Source organism: Trichosurus vulpecula, chromosome 4, assembly GCF_011100635.1.
Source record: "Trichosurus vulpecula isolate mTriVul1 chromosome 4, mTriVul1.pri, whole genome shotgun sequence".
Lineage (NCBI taxonomy): Eukaryota > Metazoa > Chordata > Mammalia > Diprotodontia > Phalangeridae > Trichosurus > Trichosurus vulpecula.
Genome location: NC_050576.1, coordinates 194,027,410 through 194,049,395, shown reverse-complemented (window position 1 = coordinate 194,049,395; position 21,986 = coordinate 194,027,410). Strand labels below are relative to the sequence as shown.

The window sequence follows — 21,986 nt, the reverse complement described above, 5'->3', positions numbered from 1 at the left end:
ACATGGAGACAGCTTGAAATTGTTCTATCTCTTACACATAATTCCTATTTTGATGAGGTTTGAAAGGTGGTGAGAATAAGAGAAAGTGTCTAGTTCTCCATCTTAATCACATTAGTATGCTGTTTTTAACATATGAAGATGCCCCTTAACTACCATTAATAAAGTCTGTGCTTTTGTCTATTCTTTCCATTAATGGGACTTAGTATGTGTTATGATATGGACATCATCTTGCCAGCAATTTTTTGTTTAGTCAGTGCCCCCAAATTTCAATACTGCAGTAAATGATTGTCAGAACAGATAGAACCTAACTCTGGCCTATGCGTGCACTGTATTAGATTTGGCCTCATTGATCCTGCCCCTAACCAAAGGAGTTAGAGTGGAGAGCAATAACCTTTTTTTTTTTTTTAAGTTAACTGAACTTGGTAATTTTCTGGATTTTGAAAAGTACATCTAATATAACTCATCAGGCTTTTTTGGTTTTCCTGTTGGCTTCCCATTAAAATAGCTCTGAGGTAAATCACTTAACCTTTCAGTTTCATTTTCTTTAAAATGGAGGCAGTACCTCATACATACGGTTGTTATGGGGAGAGTGCTTTTAAAACCTTAAATTGCACCAGACTGACTGGTGATGCATCATCTGCGTTACAAGGGAGACCAAGCCTGGTGGACCTTTTGAGCTCTGGAGTTCTGAGCTGCAATAGACCATGCCAATTTGTAGCCAGACTAAGTTGGCCGTTAATATGGTAAATTCCTGAGTACAGAAGGCCCTCAGGTTGCCTATGGAGGGGTGAACTGGCCCAATTCAGTATTGGAGCAGGTGAAACTCCCAGGTTTATCTGAATGGGTAGCACTCCCGGGCAAGATAGGGGGATCCAGTCTCAAAAGAAGCAAAACAAAAATCCCTTAAATTACATGAGGGGGTGTTACTATTAGGCCATGAGTGCCAATGATAATGTGTGAGATTCTTAGTTGGTTAAAACTACAAAATTAAGCGAGATGGAAGTTCCTTGTGCCTTTCTGGAGCTGTAGAACCTCAAGCTAAGTATTCTGTCTTGGTTTTGGAAAAGCAGTGTGGTGTAGTGGAAAGAGCCTTGGATTTGGTAACAGAACCTGAGACTCTGTGACCTTTTGACAGATGATTTAATTTCTCTTGGCCTCAGTTTTCTGATCTGTAAAATGAGATAGTTGGAATATAAATTGAAAGAACAAAATGCTTTTTAATGGTAATGACCAAGTTTTGCTGCAAAGTAGAAATCAGGACCCATGTCTCCCCTTCTCAGCAGAAGTGATGAACTGTTAATTTTGAGTACTGTCAGCCTTGTTGGTTAGTTTTACAAAAATGCTTCTCTACTTCCTTTACCCTTCTATTTGTTATTCCTTGTGTTAAGGGGTGGATCTCTGTATAGAAAGGGGAAGAGGGAGAAGACATCTATTCAAAAATGAATGTGGTATAAAAACAAAAAAGAGCAGTTTTTTAAAAATGAAGCGTTTGAACTAGATGAACTTGAATATCCTTTCCTGTTCTGACTTTGTCTTCCTAATCAGCCTTTCTTTTGAGCATAGGTCAGAATTCTAGCTAGCCCTCAGGAAATGAAAAAAAAAAAGCTGAAATGACAATTTCCTTTGTTTCTTATATATACTTTGCTTCACTCTTTACTCTGCTCCTTCTCTTTTATTCCTTTTGTTCCAGTGTTGGTCTCCCAGAAAAAAGCTGATTTTCTTTCCTCCTTTGAATGTACCATAGGACAGAAATGAGATTTGACGCTTGATATTATTACTACTTACTCTTAACACTAGCAGTCATCTTCATAAGTTTCAGGATATTGTCCTTGTCAATCAAGTGGACACATTGTTGCCTGCTTGCATAAGTGAGCTGGGCATAGTGGATGTAGCAGTGGTATAGGAGTCCTAGGAGTCTGAAGACCTGTCTTTTCAGTACGAGCTCTGCCATTTAACTAGTTTTGTCACATTGGACAAATCACTGAAAAACTCCCAAAAGGGTTGCCTTATTATCTTCAGAGGATTATCTGGCCAATCATATGAAATGAGCTTTGTGAACTAGAGGAAAAAGCTATACAAAACGGTTCTTTTTCTAATGGAATTGGTTTTTTATATGTATGCATACAGACATGTATATATGTATGTGTGTATATATATGTATGACATAGATTGTATAACAGTATTTCATTTGGAGAAATTTTCATCAAACATCGATTTTTCTTGCAAGATTTCTAAATTGAATCCGTTTGAAAGGATTATAGATCTCATGTACTATTTAATAGTCAGCAGAAATGAGTGCCTAACTCAAAAGTGTATGTACATTTGTCTATACACTGGTGTGTGTTGTTTATTGTGAAAACAGTTGACTCACTCTTGGAGTAGTTGTAAATCTTTTGGCATTGATTCTGTCAGCTTAATGATCTTGAAATGTACCAGAATCCAATCCTACTTTCCACAAGTCTTATTAAATTTGCCAATATTTTATTCTTGTTATTAATTATCTGATTCTTTGTCCTTTCTGGATCAGACTGGCTGATACTTCCACATTTCTTTGTTAGACCAGATTCCCTCTATTAGAGTAATTTCCTGGGCCATGTTTTCTAAGTATTTAACGTGTTCTTAAGTTATTAACGTGTTATTAAGACTCTTAGTTTATTTTTAAAGTATAATTTAAAAATCAACAGTCTTTATTATTTAAAAATGTGGCGAATTAACCATTGGCTAAAGTGTCCTTTTTATTTGCTGAGAAATTTTGAATTGGTTAGTAATCTTTTGTTAGTTATGCAGGTACTATTAAAATATAATAGACATTAACATAATAAATAGACATTAACAATGCAAACAGACAACTTTCCTTAGGTTGTATAAGTTGTATAGGACACGTATTAATGAGATGGTTTCATAATAATTTACAATACTTTAAAATAATTAAAATATTCATTGTACTAAGGAGATTACTGAATAAAGCATGGAAGAATGATAAATGCAAAAGTCTAAAGATAGGAACCAACCAGAACTATTAAGAGGACTTATTGTGTATGGCATCATATTTCTTTCTTAATTGATTGTAATTTTAGTAGATTGTAATATTCCTCTAGGAACCTTATCTTTCAATGTAGGACCATAGATTTACTTTAGTGAAGCCATTTTTAGTTCAGTCTTTTTTCATTTTATAGATGAGGTATCTAGGGTTGGAGTAGTTAAGTGATTTAAGCGGGATCATACAAGTTGTAAATGGGAGAGCTAGAATTCAAGCCCTCTTAACTGCTGTCCTTATTGTGAAATGTCTATTTTGAACTTGATTTTCTGCAGACATCTATTTAACTACCCAAAGGAGAATATATATGCTCTACTCTCAACGCCTCTCTTCTAGTCTTTCCTGTGTCTTTCTAGGGCACCACTATTCAGTTGCCAGATTTACAACTTGGGGTGTTACCTTCCATCCTTCTGCTCTCCCTCTCTCACATATCCATCCATTCATTTGCCAACTCTTGTGAATTCCAACTCCATATCATCTCTTAAGTCTATCCCTTTTCTGTTCACACAGTAAACACCCTCACCCCAACTTTCAGGCCCGTATCAATCCTGGACTGGACCATTGTATTAGCCAACTAAATCATCTTCCTCATTCTAGCCTCTCCTTCTTTCAGTCCATTCGTTTGGTGTCTGCCAAAGTGATATTTTTAAAGCACAGGTCTAACCCATGCCCAGTGAACTTCAGGACCTTCTTCTTGCCTGCAAGATCAAACATAGACTCTTTGGTTAAGCCTTTCACATCTTAGGCTCCAACTCACTTCAATCGCAGAAGCGTCAAGCACCTTAGGTTTGCCAGGCACTATATCTGAATACCAAAAATAAACAGCCCCTGCTTTAAAAGTACTTGCATTATATTGAGAGTGAGGAAAGAGATAAATATAAAATTCTATAGAAGGTAATGGGGCACTAACCACTAGGGTTAGATCAGTAATAGTTTGTGTAGAAAGTGGTGCTTGAGTTGGGCTTTGAGGAAAACTAGTAGTTCTGTTGAGGCACATTCTGGGCTTGAGGGATAGCTTGTGAAGAGGCATGAAAGAGGCTGGAATGTTGTAAAGCTGAGGCACCAAGGCTGAACCAGATTAAAATGTAATTAGGAAATGTTTAACAAGATAAATAAAAATACAGCACACCATAAATAATGTTAATTTGTAATTTTCTAAGTCAATATGTGGATCTATTTCTATTTGAGTTGGAAGTCTCTATTATAGTGAACAGCAAGATCAGTTTGCTTTAATCTTAAGAGGATGTGAGAGAGTTTTGGCTGGAAGGTAGCTTAGAGGTACTAGAGAAAGGCTTTAAATATTAAAAAGAGGAGTTTATTGAGCAGGGCAGGATATGGTCAGGCACACTTTAGGAAAAATCCCTGGCATTTTTGTGGAGGATGAAATGTAGTGGGAAGAGATAGGAAGGCGGGAAGACTAGTTGAGGATGTTGTGACAGTGGTCCTCCACCTTGCAGTCAAACTGAACTTATCTCTCACATCTCTGTGCCTTTGTTCTCCATAGAGGGTATGCACTCTCTGGATCCCTAGCTTCCTATATGAAGCCTTTTCTCATCTCCCTAGCCTCTTGCAGGAATTCTTAAATGGAAAGGGGTGGGGTTGAGGGGTGGGTCATAGACCTTTTTGGCCATCTGATGAAACCTAGAGACCCTTTCTCAGAATTTTTAAATGAACAAAATATGTAGGACTGAAAGGAAACCAATTATTTTGAAATAAAGATGTAACTTTTTTATCCTATTCAAGTTTATGGATTCCCCAAAAGCAAGGGCTCTGTAGACCCAGGTTAAGAATACCTCCTCTATGTCCCGTCCCCCCATATTTTCTTCATTTCCTTAGTATATATTCTATATATACTTTTATTTATACATATTATTTTTTTGGTTAGAACATGAGCTGTAGGCACCTCTGTGTCTAACAATTGTCAGAGACTATGTCTGTGAAATAGTGCTTATATTGTTTGATTTTTGCCAGATTTACCCTCCCATTCCTTGCTTCCATCTTTGTTTCAAAGCCTGGTGGAAAGAGTATTTACAGAAATCATTATGTAAAAACAAAAGTGGGGAGAGAGGGAGAGAAAGGTCAGTGGTCAAAACTTTGTAGATTGTTGTTTTAAAGTTAAAGGTTAGCCAGCTAAAACTAGCTTTAATACATTTACGTCTCAAAAAATCAAATCTCTACAACATTAGCAATCTCTTAAGAGACTATTGTACTACTAAGTAGTGTGTTTTTCTGCCCTTTTATGTGATCTGTCTACAGCAACTGATGTCTCAATTTTATCCTCTGTCTCAGGTCTTGGAGTGGGGTGGAAGCAGAATTTAGCTAAACTGAATTTTACTCTTTGAGATGATAAGTTGTATTGATTAAGATAATGATTTAATGTAAAACCTAACTTGCCTTATGTGGCTAAAATCACTACTTTTATTTAATCAAGAGAAAATTAAATTGCAAGTGGCATCATTTCTGACGGTGTTTAAAAAGCACTATTATTTAATTTTGTATATTAAGGAAGAGAATAATTTTTATAGTTTACAAGCTCACAATTGATTAGATGATTAAATGAGAAGAGTACTAGACTTAAAGCTGTGCTCCTGTCCCTCTCTTTCTTGGACTACCTTGGATTTTGCTTTAACTACAGTTAACATCTATAAAGGTTAGATATAAATCACAATGTAGTTGATCGGTCTGTTCTATCCCATCTTTTCAAGCAGATTGCCCCCTCTGCCACTGATACTCTATCACTAATCTTAAATCTTTCTCTGTCTATTGGCTGGTTCTCTACTATCTACAAACATTCTCATTTCTCCTCTATCCTTAAAATGGCCTTCACTTGATTTGTTCATCCCTGTTTTGTGGCTAAACTCCTTGAGAAAGCTGTCTCTTATCAGTGTTTCCACTTCCTCTTACCCTACTCTCTAAAAAACTCTTTACAGTTTGGTTTCCTACCTCATCTTTCAGCTGAAACTGCTTTCCTCAAAAGTTATCAAAAATATATTAATTGTAACATCTCAACCTTTTTTCAATACTCATTTTTCTTGACTTGTATAGCTTTTGACACTATCTGTCACCACCTTCTCCTTTCCTTTAGGTTCTTGTGACACTGCTCTCCTGGTTCTCCCTGTCTTTCCTTTCTCTCCTCAGTTTCCTCTTCATCCATTTCATTCTCACTAACCATGAGTGTCTCCCAAGAGTATGTTCTTGGCCTGTTTCTCACTTTGTATTATCGCTTAGTGCTAGATGACATCACTTTGTGATCAGCTCCCATGGATTTAGTTATCATCTTGGTAATGATGATTTTTATGTCTCTTTGTCCAGTGCTAACCCCTGTCCTGACCCGCAGTCTCATGTCTCCAACTCTGCTTCTTGGGGATCTTGAACTAGCTGTTCAAAAGGCTGCTAGTGATAACTATGGATAGAGGGCTGGACCTGAGTTTAAAACTCACTTCACACATTTACTGTGCGAACTTGGGCAAATCACTTTACCTTTGTTGGCCTCAGTTTTCTCAACTGTAAAATGGGGACAATATTCTTATCTCGTAGAGTTGTTGTGAGGATAAGATAAAATAATATTTGCACAGTGGTTAGTATATAAATGGTTCATTCTTGTTCCTCATTTGATTAGTTGTATATGGGGTGTTGGCAAAGATACTGGAGTGGTTTGCCATTTCCTTCTCCAGCTCATTTTACAGAAGAGGAAATTGAAGCAATTTCAGGGTCACATAGCTACTAAGTGCCTGAAGCCAGATTTGAATGTAAGAAAACGAATCTTCTTGACTCCAGGTCTGGCACTCTATCCACCACCTTATCCACACTGCTCCACCTTGCCTGGTCTTGGGGACTAGAGCTTAAACCATTGGCATGGCATCCTCTGTGTCCCTGAACTAAAGCAAACTTAGCCTATGAGAAGGTAGAGTTCCTCAGATTTAGCAGAATTCCCACTTAAAACATGAAATCAGTCATGAGGTTGTTCTCATCTAGTCTTGATGACTGATGCCAAATGTTCTAGGCCATTATAGTGGTTCAGCCTCTGAATTGGAATGCAGTGATATATTGCTGGGCCATAAAATACTTAACAAAAGTTAACTCAATCTAAAATAGATCAGTAAGTTATAGTATTGATTGAAGTAGATGAGACTCCTCTCATTTCTATTAATGTTTAGTACACTTTCAGGGAGAGGTATATTGACCTTCATGACATTGAGAATTCCATCAAGCCACCAATGCAGGAAACTTAAGTTGACCAGGAAAGCCATTCCTGTGATACAAATCCTAGTACCACAGGCCAATCACTTCTTTATGAGAAACCAGAGTGAACTATTTCAAAGGTCTTCTGCCACAATATATAAAAGAAAAAGAAAGATCAACTTAGAGAGTAAAGGATAAAAAGGACCTAAGAGGTTAATAATAATAGCTAGCATATTTATATAAGGTTTTACCTTAAAGTTGTTTAGAAATATTATCTCATTTTATCCTCACAACTACTCTAGGAGGCAGATTTATTATGTTTATCCTCATTTGACAGAAGGTGATTACTTAAGGTAACACTATTAGTAAGTTAGCAAGTCAGGATAAGAGTGGAGGTACTGACCTCAGGTACTGAGCCACTTAGATGCCGACTAAAAACTTTGGGAAAATTAAAGATTTGAGAAGAAGCAAATGGCACCATGGACTACTCTCTGGGCACTCTTTGGTGCTGCACCCCCCCACCCCCACCCCCACCCCTTTTGGGTGAATCCCTTCACCAGGGAAAGCAGAGAAGATTGCATTAAAGGAAAATGGGGAAAGAAAAGAAAGAAACGGGTCATTGAAGCAATCTTTTTCAGTTGAAAGAACAAAGTTGGGCAGGTGACAAAGACAAGCATTCTAGCTTTTGAACTAACATGTTGAATTTCCATATTTAAAAAAACTAAACTGTATGTAAAAGATCTTTGGCCTTCTATATAATTTTTTTTCCTGTTCAGTGTCTATGTAAATGATCATATTTGGAGTTTGGTCTAAGTTTATGATATCAAAAACATTTTTTAGAAATGGAGAGGGGAGCTAGAAGACAGAGGCTAATGAGTGATGCTGCCCTTTTAAGTCCAACAGTGAAAGGATGATTTTTATTTTCTTTCAGAAAGAAGATGGTATTGTACTAGATGGGAGTAGAGGTGATAGAGGGAAGAAACTTGGAGTACAGAGGACTGTAAAGGAAGGGAGGGTGATCTCACCCCATAAGGGATCTCACTGCCCATATGGAAGGAAATATCATCCTTTGATGAGAAATAGATTTTATGATGGTCTGGTCAGGGAAAAGACGCAACATTTGGAGACTGCCTTCTCATAGAATTACACCTTTGAGAGCAGTTAGTCTCTCCTATGAGAAAGGATTCAAGTTCCTAAGGTCAGTCAATCCCTGAGAGCCAGAGAAGGGATGCTCTGGTTTTAGGAATGGAAACTAAACTAAACACAAGAGAAAGCATGGGAAAAGACTTTGTAATTCAGGCTTAAGCTATAAGATTTGGGGCACAGAATAACTCCTAATAAGCAAGGCTGTTCCCATCTGACAATGCTTCCCTCAGGAGTGGATATTTCAAAGAGTTAGGTATAGAAAGAAAAAAAAATGAATGAGGCAAGATCATGGGAGGGCAGTAACATATTGGATAAAGGAGCAAGCTCAGATCTTGTACTTCAAAAGTTTTAAACCCCGTGAAAGACGCTCAGAGAATAAAGAAGGGACAAGTAAGGGAATGAGAATCAGAAAATGTAAATGGGAAGAGGAGAGAAGTAATGAGGAAAAAGTCAAGGAAAACATTTTTGAATGAGGCATAGCAAATGAAAACTACTAATAAAAAAAGTTAGTGGGAGAGAAAAAAAGGGAAAATAATGTACTGTTTAAAAATGAATTGTTGGATGGGAGAGGGAAAAGAGAAGGGTCAAAAAAGGAGTTAGGGTTTGGCCATGCCTGATTGGTTAGTACAAAAGGCTGTCAACAGAATTTTTTATGTAGTCCTGGGCTGGTCTCTCACCTGCGAATGGCTGGAGCCAAACAGAGCAGGCTAGAAGCAGGTGTGTCAGGACACAAAGCAGTGGTATAGTTAATTTCAGAGTAAGGAAAATTACTTGCATGCAAAGAAACCTCCCTCCTGAGAAGGAGGGCTTAACATGTTGGAGTACAGGCAATGCTATACTCCAAAGTGGGCTGGACTGCAACATCATAATTTTTAAGGCTTGAGTTACTTGAGTTCTCATGGGTCCTGTGGGAACACTGTTGTCCTAAGTCTTGGGGTTTGTGATTACTCTAAGGGGTACAGAACTAGAGTTCTGTTATGGGAACAGGAAACAGTACAAGGAACGGGCATTGTGACCATGTCACAGACATGATTTTGCCTCTCAGGTCCCTGGGAAATGAGGAAGTGAGCACCTAGTGCAATACTTTGCTAGAGGGCGAGATCATCCAGAGCGCAGAGGATTAATATCATGGAAACAACAAACGTGAACTTGGACAGATGTTAAGCAATAGTGGAGGAGAGAAGGGCTTGGGTGTGCTGTGGTCCGTGGAACAGCAACAACAACAAAGATGTGGGAAATGAAAGAATAATAAAAGACTGGGTTCAGATAAAGGAATTTCAGAGTTTAGGAACATGAAGATCTAGGGCATGATTAGTTTTCAATCTTGAAGGGATTAAAGGAGGAATAGCTTGTAATTGAGTGGATTGAAGATTTGGGAAGCAGAGTATGTGAAGACTCTAGTGTATGTGTGTGTGTATGTATGTGTGTGTGTGTGTGTGTGTGTATGTGTATGTATGTGTATGTTGTCCTTTAGTATGAGGAAAGCAATTTGGCTAAATTCTGTGAGTGGTATTCCTGGTGCCTGGTACATGGCAGGAGCTCATTATTGATGGTCAAATTTGATGAAGTTGGCTATACTACTCACTGCCTCCCCCATTGTCAGAGATGATTTTCATGTGTGGTTTAACTAGATGACCTTTGATATCTCTCGTTACTCTGAGAATTCTTTTTGACATAATAAATAATAAGTACTGAGCTTTTTAAAAGCCATAGAAAATACCTAGAGGTTCACTGCCAGCTACCCCTCATTGTTCTCATATGCTTCATCATCCAGTAATTAACCTACTTTTCCTTCAGCTGCTGCATTCAAAATATTTTCTTCAATTTTTCTTTAAATGCTAGTATTGCAATAGCATGAAGTGATTATTTTCTCATTCTTAGCATGTGATATTTCAGCAACATTGTGGGTAAATAGATTTTGTGGGGGCAACCTAGGGACCCAATCAGCATGTTTAATGTTGCAGCTATAGAATTTGTCCCAAGTTCCCAAATAATATTTTAGAACACAATCTGTTTGTGAATTAAGGACTGCATGAAATCCATTGGTGTTGCCCTCCAAGTAGTTAGTTTTTTAGCCAGTCTCCAAAAGTATCGTCAAGAGACTAGATTCTGAGGAGCTGTTTAGAAAAATACCTGTTTTAATAGACCTCTTTCTACTGAAGCTAGGAAAGTTGCATTAAACTACTGCTTAATCCGATGCAAAAGGAATAGAAATGTTTGCAGTTCTTTTTAACATTTAAGCAATTTGAAGCCTTTTTAACTTTGGATCTTTCTGTCATGAAATATTTTTATTTATCATTATAGAAAATGAAAAGGGGAAGCATTTTAGCTATCATCGTGCAGATTCCATGTCACACAAGAAGTGCATTTTTGGCTTTTAAAGAAGCAGGGGAAATATTCTGATTTAAACATTGAAGCCATAGAATCACAGAATTTAAGAGTTGGGAGGATTGTTAGGGTGGGAATGGTAGAATCTTTGAAGGGAAGTGATTAATCTCTCCTACAATTTGGAATAGAGAAGGGAAAGAAAACTGGGTGTAATCTGACATGTATCCTTGTTGTTGGGAAGAAGATATCACAGAGTTGATAAGAACAAAGGATAGGTAGGGCCAAAACATAGGGTCATAGACTTAGAAGATAGACAAGCTACTTAGAAATCATTTGCTTCTGGGGGTCGGAGCCAAGATGGTGGCTAGAAGGCAGGGACTTGCATGAGCTACCCCCCCCCCCCCCGGTCCCTCCAAAACCTATAAAAATGGCTCTGAACAAATTCTAGAGCTGCAGAACCCATGAAATAACAGAGGGAAGCAGGGTTCCAGTCCAGGAAAGCCTGGATGGTTGCGGGGAAGGGTCTATCACCCAGAGCTGGGAGAGCCGGAAGAGAACAGAGAAGGTTAGTGGGAAAAACTGTGGGGACAGAGTGAAAGGAGTTTGAGGTAAGCTACCACCCCAGGGGTGTGGAAGTGGTGCAGCTCTGAGGCTGCTTACAGAACTAAAGCTGCATTTGCTTCTGGCCCCAGGCCTACCTGGTGGGAGGAATTAAGTGGCGGATCTGAGCAGGAGTGCAGAGCCTGCTTTGATCTGAGTCTCGGTCCAGGTTGGCTGTTCTTGGGGGAGGAGGAGCACTGGTGTGGCAGAACTAGCTCTGAAAACAACAGCACAGCCCCTCAAGCTTTGGGACAAAGTACTCTGTACTCTACAAGCAGTCATACCCTGACAAAAAACTCCAAGGTCAAGTAATTGGGTGGGAACATGGGCAGGCAGCAAAAAAGGATGCAGACTCAGACTCCAGAATCTTTTTTTGGTGACAAAGAAGATCAAAACATACAGCCAGAAGAAATCAACAAAGTCAAAGAACCTACAGCAAAATCCTCCAAGAAAAATATGATTTGGTCTCAGGTCATGGAAGAGCTCAAAAAGGATTTGGAAAAGCAAGTAAGAGAAGTAGAGGAAAAATTGGGAAGAGAAATGAGAGAGATGCAAGAAAAACAAGTCAATGACTTGCTAAAGGAGACCCAAAAAAATACTGAGGAAAATAACACCTTAAAAAATAGACTAACTCAAATGTCAAAAGAGCTCCAAAAAGAAATCATTTACTCCCAAATCTTACATTACACAGTTGAGCAAACTGAGTTTCTTAAAGATGAGATTTGATTCCAGATTCTCTGACTCCAGAGCCATTACTCTGCACCACAGGTCAAAATATTTTGCCTTACCAAGACTAGGTGTTGTCCCTGATAGAAAAACGTAAGCTTCTTTAGGTTAAGGAGTGTTGGACTTTTTTCTTTCTATCCCCATCACCACACATAGTGTCTGGTACATAGCAGGCATTTAATAATTACTGATTGAATGTTAGTAGTCCCTTAAGTCACTGTTGGAATTTGATAAATCATCTCAGACTATTCTTGAGGAAAAGATGAAAAGAGATAGTCTAGATTATATAATAAGATGGCTTTGGAATTAATTATAGCTAGGTCCAGGTAGTGCGAATAATCATTTCCTCTGAGTCATAATTTTTAAATTTGCGCTACGTATTTCCATGGGGCTGTTTTATATAATCTTAGCTTCAAATAGTGTGAATTTGAATCTGCATGAGCACACATTAGGACCTAATTGTAGATGGATTTAGTTACTGCTTCAATTTGTCGTAGAGTCTCTAGACTCCTGTATTCAGATGGTATGCTCATCAGATTTGCAGATGAGAACAGAACTTGGAGCAGTAGTTAATTCCTTAGATCAGGGCTGTCCCAACCTTAGGTTATCTTAGGGCTGCATTAAAATAAAATAATTATTTGAGGGCCACACCCAGAATAAAAAATACAGTACACTAATAGAAAGTGGAGGAATGCGCGTCATCAATATGACAGGCAAAGGCATGAAGCACGAAAACACAAAACAACAAAGCAACAACACAACAGTATAAAGGTAGGTGCACACTGCCTAGTCTGCATTGGACAGGTGGAACATACTCCACAGATTGATTGAAAATTCTTTGCCATATGTTCCGTCTGTAATACTGATTAAAATGCTCTGGATCACTACTGATTAGAGAAATGCAAATCAAAACAACTCTTAGATACCACATCTCTCCTGTCAGATTGGCTAAAATAACAAAACAAGAAAATGATAAATGCTGGAAAGGATGTGGGGAAATTGGAACATTGTTGCATTGCTGGTGGAGTTGTGAGCTGATCCAGCCATTTTGGAGAGCAGTTTGGAACTATGCCCAAAGGGCTATAGAAATGTTCATACCCTTTGACCCAGCAATACCACTTCTAGGGTTGTATCCCAAAGAAATCACACAAGCGGGAAAAGGACCCATATGTACAAAAATATTTATAGCAGCTCTTTTTGTGGTAGCTAAGAATTGGAAATCAAAGGGATGCCCATCAATTGGGGAATGGCTGAACAAGCTGTGGTATATGAAGGTGATGGAATACTACTGTGCCATAAGAAATGGGGATGATGCAGACTTCATAACAACCTGGAAAAACCTACACGACATAATGCTGAGTGAGCGGAGCAGAGCCAGGAGAACGTTGTGCACAGCCACAGATATATGGATTCCGTGAGGACCAACCCTGACATACTGCGCTTTTCTCAGCAACCTAAGGGGCAAGGACAACTCCAGGGGACTCACGATGGAGAATGCTATCTTCATCCAGAGAAAGAACTTTGAAGTTTGAATACAGATCGAGCCGCACTACATGCTCGCCTTTTTTGCTTCTTTTCTTGTTTTTGTTTTTGGGTTTTTTTTTGTTTTTTGTTTTTTTGGTTCTGTCTCTTCTTTCTCATGATTCATTCCATTGGTCAAAATTCTTCTCCACGACTTGACTAGTGCATAAATTAATTCAATGCGAAGTTATACATGACAGTTATATGAGATTCCATGCTGTCTTGGGGAGGGAGGGGGGTGGGAGGGGAGAAAAACTGGAACTCAAAACCATGTAGAACCGTGTGTGGTAAACTAAAAATAAATAAAGAAATTAAAAAAAAAACACCGAAGAAAATTAACATTAACGAGATTATTTATTAGTGATGGAATTAAAAAATCTAATACTCATTCCATACAAATTATTATTTTTTCACTTGCAAAAACTAAAACCCACAGGTGGGCCACATAAAATCACTTTGTGGGCCGCACTTTGGACAGCCTTGCCCTGGATGACTGGTCCCACCAGGATCCCAAAGATCTCGACATTAAGATGAATCTGATCAGATAGAATTTAACAGGGGCAACTTAAAGCTTTACATTTGAGCTCAAAATAATCAATTTTGCTAGTCTAGGATTGGAGAGCCTAGGCTAGGCAATCATTCTGGAAAGATATCTAGGGCGTTTTAATGGACTGTTTGTGAATCAGCAGTGTGATGTCAAAGCCAGCAAAGAGAATCAGTGCTTCTCAGGCTAAAGAGGTACCACATCTAGAGTATTGTGTTCAGTTCTGGAGGCAAGAGCAGATAAAATGGAGAGAACGTAGGTCATAAGGACAATTTGGTATGTTTAGTCTAGAGAAAAGCAGACTTGGTAGGCGGGGTACGGTTAGGTTGGGCATGATAGCTGTTTTTAAGAACTTGAGGGTTGTGGTAGGAGCAAAATCAGCTAAGATCTTTTTCATGTGGGCCATGTTAGTTTTTCCTTACAAAGTAATGAAACCTTCCTAGAGGCTTAATTGATCTTAGAGCACTAAGATTTGGACTGTTAGGATGACTTTCTCTTTACCTAAGTATAAAAGCCCAGCATTCAAGGAGTTCGTAGCTGACGCATAACTTCTGCTTAGCTGTACCACCATAGGAGGTTCAGGGGAGCTGCGCCCAAGCAAATTAAAGCTATATGTATCCTTGATGAATATTCTTTACATGTTAAGCCTCCTTATGTTAAATAGTTACGTGGTCTGTGAGTGGATCTTTTTATTACAGTTCAACACCTGAACTACTTGGCCTGCTTGAGTCAATCTTGCCTCAGAACATTTGATTATACAAAAAAATGAGAGGTAGTAGAGATGTTCTGTTTGGCCGTACAGTGTAGGACCAGGGTTTGGTCATTTACCAGCTAATATTAATACTACATTTAATTATACTGTTATCTAGCTCTCATTTCTCCAGCTTGTCCATAAGAAGTACATAAGAAACCTCGTTAAATGTTATGCTAAAATTAATGTCTTAAGTGACTGTGTATAGCATTTCACCCTACCAGTTTAGTAACTTAGTGAAAAGGAAATGAGGTAAGGCAGACCTCATTTTGAAGTCATACTGATCTTTTGTGATCACCAGTTCATTTTCTAACTCTCCTAGCCATCCTTTTAATAGTACATTCTGGAATTTTGCCAGGCATCCACCTTTTATTATCTCTAGTCCTTTGTTTCTCACTCTTCAGAGTCTTTCAGAGGTCCCCACAGTGGCTGATTACACACATTTGCAGTTCTGTTTGTACACTTGGTTTGAGTTCATCTAACTTGAACTAATCAAGGGCAGTGAGGGGTTCTCTCCTATCTCCTTACACATCTTAGTTCTATCTTCAGCACTCAGTTTATTTTCCTTCGTAGAGGAAACAGAAGCAAAATTGCAAAACAGCTGTGCCTTATCACAACTATCATCATCCCATTTACCCAGAACAGTTCTACCTGTCTTTTGAAAGTTCCCCCTCTCCTGTCGTATTGTATTATTTTATTTTTCTTCATTTCCCTCCTTCTCTCCTGCTTATTCTGACTTTTAGCTGTCTTAACACTTTACAGAATGGGGCCATGTCATGCTTTCATATTTTTATCCTCATCATTACCTGCCCTGGCTTTGATCTTCTGCTTATGTCATTTTAAAATTGGTTCTTTCACCAATTCTCCTTTTTCTTCATCTGGATTTTTTCTTTTTATATTCTGAGAATTTTATTTTTGAGAGCTTCCTATCCTTCCTAAGGTGATTTTCCTTCCACAGTAGCCTGTCTAACCCTTCTTGGAACTCTTTGGAATGAGTTGATTAATATTCCTGGGAAAAAATACTTAAATAGACTATAGCTATAAGACAGCATTGTACTAAGTCGTAGTAGAGAGATCTTAGTAATGTTGGATTCATACAAACAGCTAGACAATGGGGAACTTACCTGGAAAAAGTCCCCATCAATAGCTCTGTAACTAATTAGAAATCTTGTGCTTTGGCAGAAAATATCAAAAATCTATTTTGCTTCAGTCTTTGGTTTGCTCTTAATAACTAGGAAATTCAATTTTTAGCTAAAGGGATAAATGAAACAAGATACATCAGAATGTAGTTTTTCAGTTGAGATTGTAATGATGCAAATAGATAGAACATTGAAAAATGAATTGAAAATCACAATCTGTTATGCAGGTCAGACTATTTGCATAAGTCTTTTCTATGCTCTATCACAATTTATTAACACAAAATATTGAGTGATTGCTCCCTTTCCAAATTTCCATCATTTCCTCTCAGCAAACAGTTTCTCCTTATTGGTGTGAGAATCATGTCCAGAATATTAAAAATTGCCTCACTTTTTGAAGGATAATGTTATGCTCAAGACAAATGTAGGAAATGATTGGCCACTTTGATTTGACATAGAGCTCAGCAGATGTCTGGATAATTGAAGTTCCTCATCCCTGTGATAGCCATGCTTACTTCAGTCAATCAGTAAGCATATTGTTAAGTGTCTGCTGTGTGCTAGGCATTGTGCTAAGTACTGGAGTTACAAAAAGGCAAAAGACAGTTTGCTCGCAAGAATTTTACAGTCTAATGGGGGAGACAACATGTAAGTGAATATATGCAAAGCAGGCTATATACAGGATAAATAGGAGATGATTAAAGGAAGGAAAGCACTAGAATTAAGAGGGGGGTTTGTGAAGGCTTCCTGTAGATGGTGGGATTTTGGTTAAGCTGGAGCCAGGCATGGGGGGCAGCCAGAGGAAGTGCCTGGAGCTGAGAGATGGAGTGTCTTCTTGTTAGAAGGCCAAGTGTGTCTGAATCTTAAGAGTACGTGGTAGGGAGTAAGGTATAAAAAGACTGGAAAGGTAGGAATGGGGCTAGGTAATGAAGGGCTTTGAATGCCAAACAGACCATTTTGTATTTGCTTTTGGAGACAATGGGAAGGCACTGGATTGGAGTGGGGAGAGACTTGAGGCAGGCATATCCACCAGCAAGCTATTACAGTAGTCCCAGGTGTGAGGTGATAGGGTCTGTACTAGAGTAGTGGCAGTGTCGGAGGAGAAAAGGGGACATATTCAAGAGATGTTGGAAAAGTGGAATCGGAAGGCCTTGGCAACAGCTTGGATATGGGGATGAAGAGAGAATGATGAATCCAGGATGGCTCCTAGGTTGTGAGCCTGTGGGACTGGGAGGATAGTGTTACCTTCTTCTTCTTTTTTTTTTTTTTTTGGAAAAAAATCCTGGTCTTTATTATTATTATTAAACAAAATTGCATAGAAAAATACATTTTTTTTATTTTAATTTAAATTTTTTTTATCTTTAGTTTACAACACACGGTTCTACATAATTTTGAGTTCCAGATTTTCTCCCCTCCTTCCCCCCTCCCTCCCCAAGACGGCATGGAATCTCATATAACTACCATGTATAACTTCACATTGACTTAATTTATACACTAGTCAAGTTGTGGAGAAGAGTTATGACCAATGGAATGAATCATGAGAAAGAAGAAACAGAACCAAAAAAAAAAACCAACACAAAAACAAAAGAGAAGAAAAAAAGGCAAGCAATCTGCATTCAAACTTCACAGTTCTTTCTCTGGATGTAGATAGCACTCTCTATCGTGAGTCCCTTGGAGTTTTCCTTGGACCTTGTGTTGCTGAGAACAGTGAAGTCTGTCAGGGTTGGTCCTCATGGAATCCATATATCTGTGGTTGTGTACAATGTTCTCCTGGCTCTGCTCCGCTCACTCAGCATTATGTTGTGTAGGTTTTTCCAGGTTGTTACGAAGTCTGTATCATCCCCATTTCTTATGGCACAAGAGTATTCCAAAAATAGTGTTACCTTCTACAGTAATAGGGAAGGTAAGAGTGAGGGTTTTGGGAGGAGTGGGAAGGGTTCTGTTTTGTACATACTGAGTTTAAGATGTCCACTATACATCTAGTTTGAGATATCTGAAAGGCAGTTTGTGTTGTGAGATTGGAGGTGAGCATAGGGATTGGGGCAGGATAGGTCAATTTGAGAATCATCAGCCTAAGGATGGTAATTAAATCCATGGGAGCTGTTGAGATCACCCAGGGAAATAGTATGTAGACGTTCCCAAAGTGTGTGATACTGCCTCCTAGGGGGGCGCTGGAATGATCCAGGGAGTTGATAGTAGCCTTGGGTACAATTGTTCGGTATTGAATAAAAATAAGAGTATGGTGAAAGCATAAGGAGATCAGAGAAGAAAATTTTGAAAAACGCTTGTACCTGTTTCATCTGTTGTGCAACAGAGTTAAAGTTGTAGTCATTACGTTATTTTCCAAATAAACACACAAAATACATGTTATAACTGATCAGTGGTCAAGTTCGCTAAAGGTCTTAAGCAAGTGTTGGCAGGAGAGCATGGTGCTTATTATTGGGAAGTCCAGCATGCCTCAGCCAGAATATATACGTTTAATGACTTGTTTACAATATGATACTGTACGGTTACATGACACAATATTGCATCATCAAAATTTAAATGCAAGAAACTACCCACCCCCACAAATTTACAATAAATTATTACATTTAAGATGTCATTTAAGAAGTATTTTTTTGAAATGATGCAAATTTCAAAACAAACCATTAAAGGGTTAAAGAGGGTAGATTTCCAGGGGTGAGGAGGGGGCACTGAATAATTTTTTCTTTTTTTAAAAAGGGGGCGATAGGACAAAATGAGTTTGAGAACCTCTGGTATTGTTGTAACAATTCGGCTAGCAGCTGCTGTGGGGGGTGAAAAACCAACACAAGCCCAACAACAAGAATGCTGCAAGCATAGGTTCTTTTGATCTGCTTTACTAAGGAAAGTAACGTTAAGGGGTTAACAGTCTCAGTTTAATCAAACATACAAATATCATTCACTTCCTTCAGGAGAAAAAGCCAGCACCCTGAACTTCAGAGCAAATACAAACAAATTACAAAGATCAACAGACAGACCTTGTCTGATTCAAATCTCAGTGCATAGTTACCATAGTTTAACAAAGTCCAAACATCCAGGTTTACAAGCTGGGGTCTTAACTCTCCTCTCCTTTTTTAAAGTTTTTTTTTTTTTTTTTGGCAGGGCAGTTGGGGTTAACTGACTTGCCCAAGGTTACACAGCTAGTACGTGTGTCAAGTGTGTGAGACCAAATTTGAACTCAGGTCCTCCTGACTCCAGGGCCGGTGCTCTACTCACTGTGCCACCTAGCTGTTCCCCCCCCCCCCCCTTTTTTTTTTTTTTCAAGGAGAGAGGAGATTTTTATTGTTGTTTTCCAGTGTAGGGTGGTAGGTGAACTAATTAAAGTTTATGCAATTTATTAGCAATAGATTAAAGATTATTCATACTCTGAACATCATGAATTTCACTGAGAAGCCCTAGAAGTGTAGGACCTGTAGCTTTTTTTGCACAAGGGCCTTTCAGCAGGCTGCTGAGGTGGGGTAGAGATGAAGCCCAGAGTCTCCACATTAGCATTCCTCCAAGAGTGAGAGCCCCCCAAGCAAATAGGTCTGTTCTCTGTTTTTATGCACTCTTTATCATCTGAGAGACCAGAATTCAGGCTCCTACTATTGGCTCTGGTCTTAGCAACTCCAGGTAGAACCCTGAGGGCTACATACCCACATAGGCTTAGCACCTAGTAGATAGGGGTTTGGGCCTGGGGCTTTGCACCTAGTAAGACTCAATCAAAGACTCTTAATTAATCATTCTAAAACAGTAAGAAAGTCCCAACTTAATTGCCAGTACAGGTATAGAGGGAGAAGAGAAGAGGGCCCAGGACTGAACCCTGAAGGGGTTAAAGGGTGTGATCTGGAGGAGGATCCAGCAAAGGAGACAGATAAGGAGAGGTTAGATAGGTATGAGAAAAGCAAGGAGAGAATGATGTCCAGAAAACCTAGAGAAAAGAGGAGAAGAATGATCAAGTGTCAAAGGCTACAGAAAGTTCAAGAAGAATGAGGATTGAAAAAATGCAATTTGGATTTGGCGACCAAGAGATCATTAGTAACTTTGGAGAGAGCCATTTTGGTGGAATAATAAGGTCAGAAGCCTTATTGTAATAGGTTAAAAAGAAAGTGAGAGGAGAGAAAAAGTGGAGCAACATTTTAACTCCAAAGGCCAGAAAAGATAGAAGATGATAGTTAGCAGGGATGGGAGGATCAAGTGAGGGTTCTTTTTTTTCAGGATGGGGAAAACATGGACATATTTGTAAGGTAGTAGGAAATGAGCCAATAGAAGGGGAGAGTTTGAAAATAAGTGAAGAAGTGGGGATAACAGAGGGGGCAGTCTGTTTGAGGAGACAGCTCTTGAACAAGTGTAGAGGTTGACCTTGATACAGAATAAGGTGGAGATAGGGAGTAAAGAAGGCTCATTATGTGAGACGGGTGAAGGAGGAGATAGCGTCACAAGGTATGTGAGTGATGGGAGAGGAGGAAGAAGGGAGATCATGATGAAGAGCCTCAATTTTTTTCTGTAAAATATTGAGGCGTGGTTTTTGGGTAAGAGAGTGGGAGAAGGGGAAGCCATGGGAGGTTTGAGGAGGGATGAAAAAGTTTGGAAGAGCTGCTGTGGAGAATGGAATAATGAGCCGATAGGGAGGTATAGTAGGATAGCCTAGCAGCAGTAAGGACTCAATTGAGGTTATATAACATAAGTTTGTAGTAGACTCAGAAAATGGTTGAATGATTTTCTCCATTTTTTCATCAGTGCATGTGTGGGAGCAAAGTCAATGAATAGTGGGAGTAAGACCTGGTGTAATTGGTGATATGATGAGGAAGCTGGGGATTCAAGAGGACAGTGTAGAGTTGAATTGGTTCACCAAGGAGTCAAACATGGGAGAAGAGGAGAGAGTGGTTAGTTCAGAGGAGATGGCCTAGTAGAGAATTGAGTCAAAGGATTGGAAACCGCAGTGTGGATGGAGAAGGGTAGCGTAATGTACGGGGGAGGGCAGAGGGAGAGGTGAAAAAAGCCAGTAGATTATGGTCAGATAAAGGGTTTACAGAATTCTTCTTTTACATGGAAATAGTGGATTTGTGGGTTATGGTGAGATCAAGGCTATGACCATCTTTGTGTGTGGCTGTTCATGGAAGCATGAGTAGGTTGAGGAACTGAATGTTTAGGGTATTTGAGGAGAATCAGTATGTGCGCTGAAGTCCTTTATTATAAAAGCAGGAATTGGGGTGGAGAGAAAAAATATATGGGGGAAAGGAGTAAAAGAGGGGGGTTTATCTGAAAGGGGTTTTATTTATATTGGGATTTGGGGGTGAGGATGAAATAGCATAAGATTTTAAAGTTGATGAACTTCTGAATATGGATTTGAAAGTATAGGCAAAATTGAAGCCTAAGTAGGTTTGGGGAAAGGGAGAGGTAATTGGGCTATCAGGGAAAGAGTATTGGATTTAGAGTTAGGTACCTGTGCTTGTGCCTTGGCTCTGTGGCAAGAGACTCCTTTCTTTTTGTGCTTTAGTTTTCACATTTGTAAATTCAGAGGATTGCATCTTTAATAAGGGCCATTCAGGAGAAGTTATGTACATGTGTGACAAAATTAAAATGGCTGATTAGAATTTAAATTGTTGTGATATGCATGTCATGAGATAAATGCTTATGTATAGTAATAATTGTGGAAATTAAAATGAAAGTGTAAACTCTTGAGTTTGCAAATTTGAATCTACAGTACTTTATGGTAAATTTTTTCTTTTTGGAAAAAAAAAAAAAGGAAGAGGTAGGGGCAGCTAGCTGGCACAGTGAGTAGAGCACTGGCCCTGGAGGACCTGTGTTCAAATTTGTCCTCAGACACTTGACACACTTACTAGCTGTGTGAGCATGGGCAAGTCACTTAATCCCAATTGCCCTGCCTTCCCCCCTCTAAAAAAAAAAGGAAGAAGTTGACAAAGGATGAGGGGATATAATGTTGAACTAAGTATGGGGCAGTTAAGTTTCAATCTCAGAATCAACTTAGTCTCCTAGCTTTCTAATAGAGGGATA

General features: G+C 38.9%; 1 protein-coding gene across 4 annotated transcripts in view; it reads left to right on the top strand.

The window, feature by feature from the left end:
• The window catches only part of KANSL1 (KAT8 regulatory NSL complex subunit 1), a 221,565-nt gene that overhangs the window by 148,091 nt on the left and 51,488 nt on the right, over positions 1-21,986 (top strand). The gene's annotated exons all lie outside the window — the stretch shown is intronic.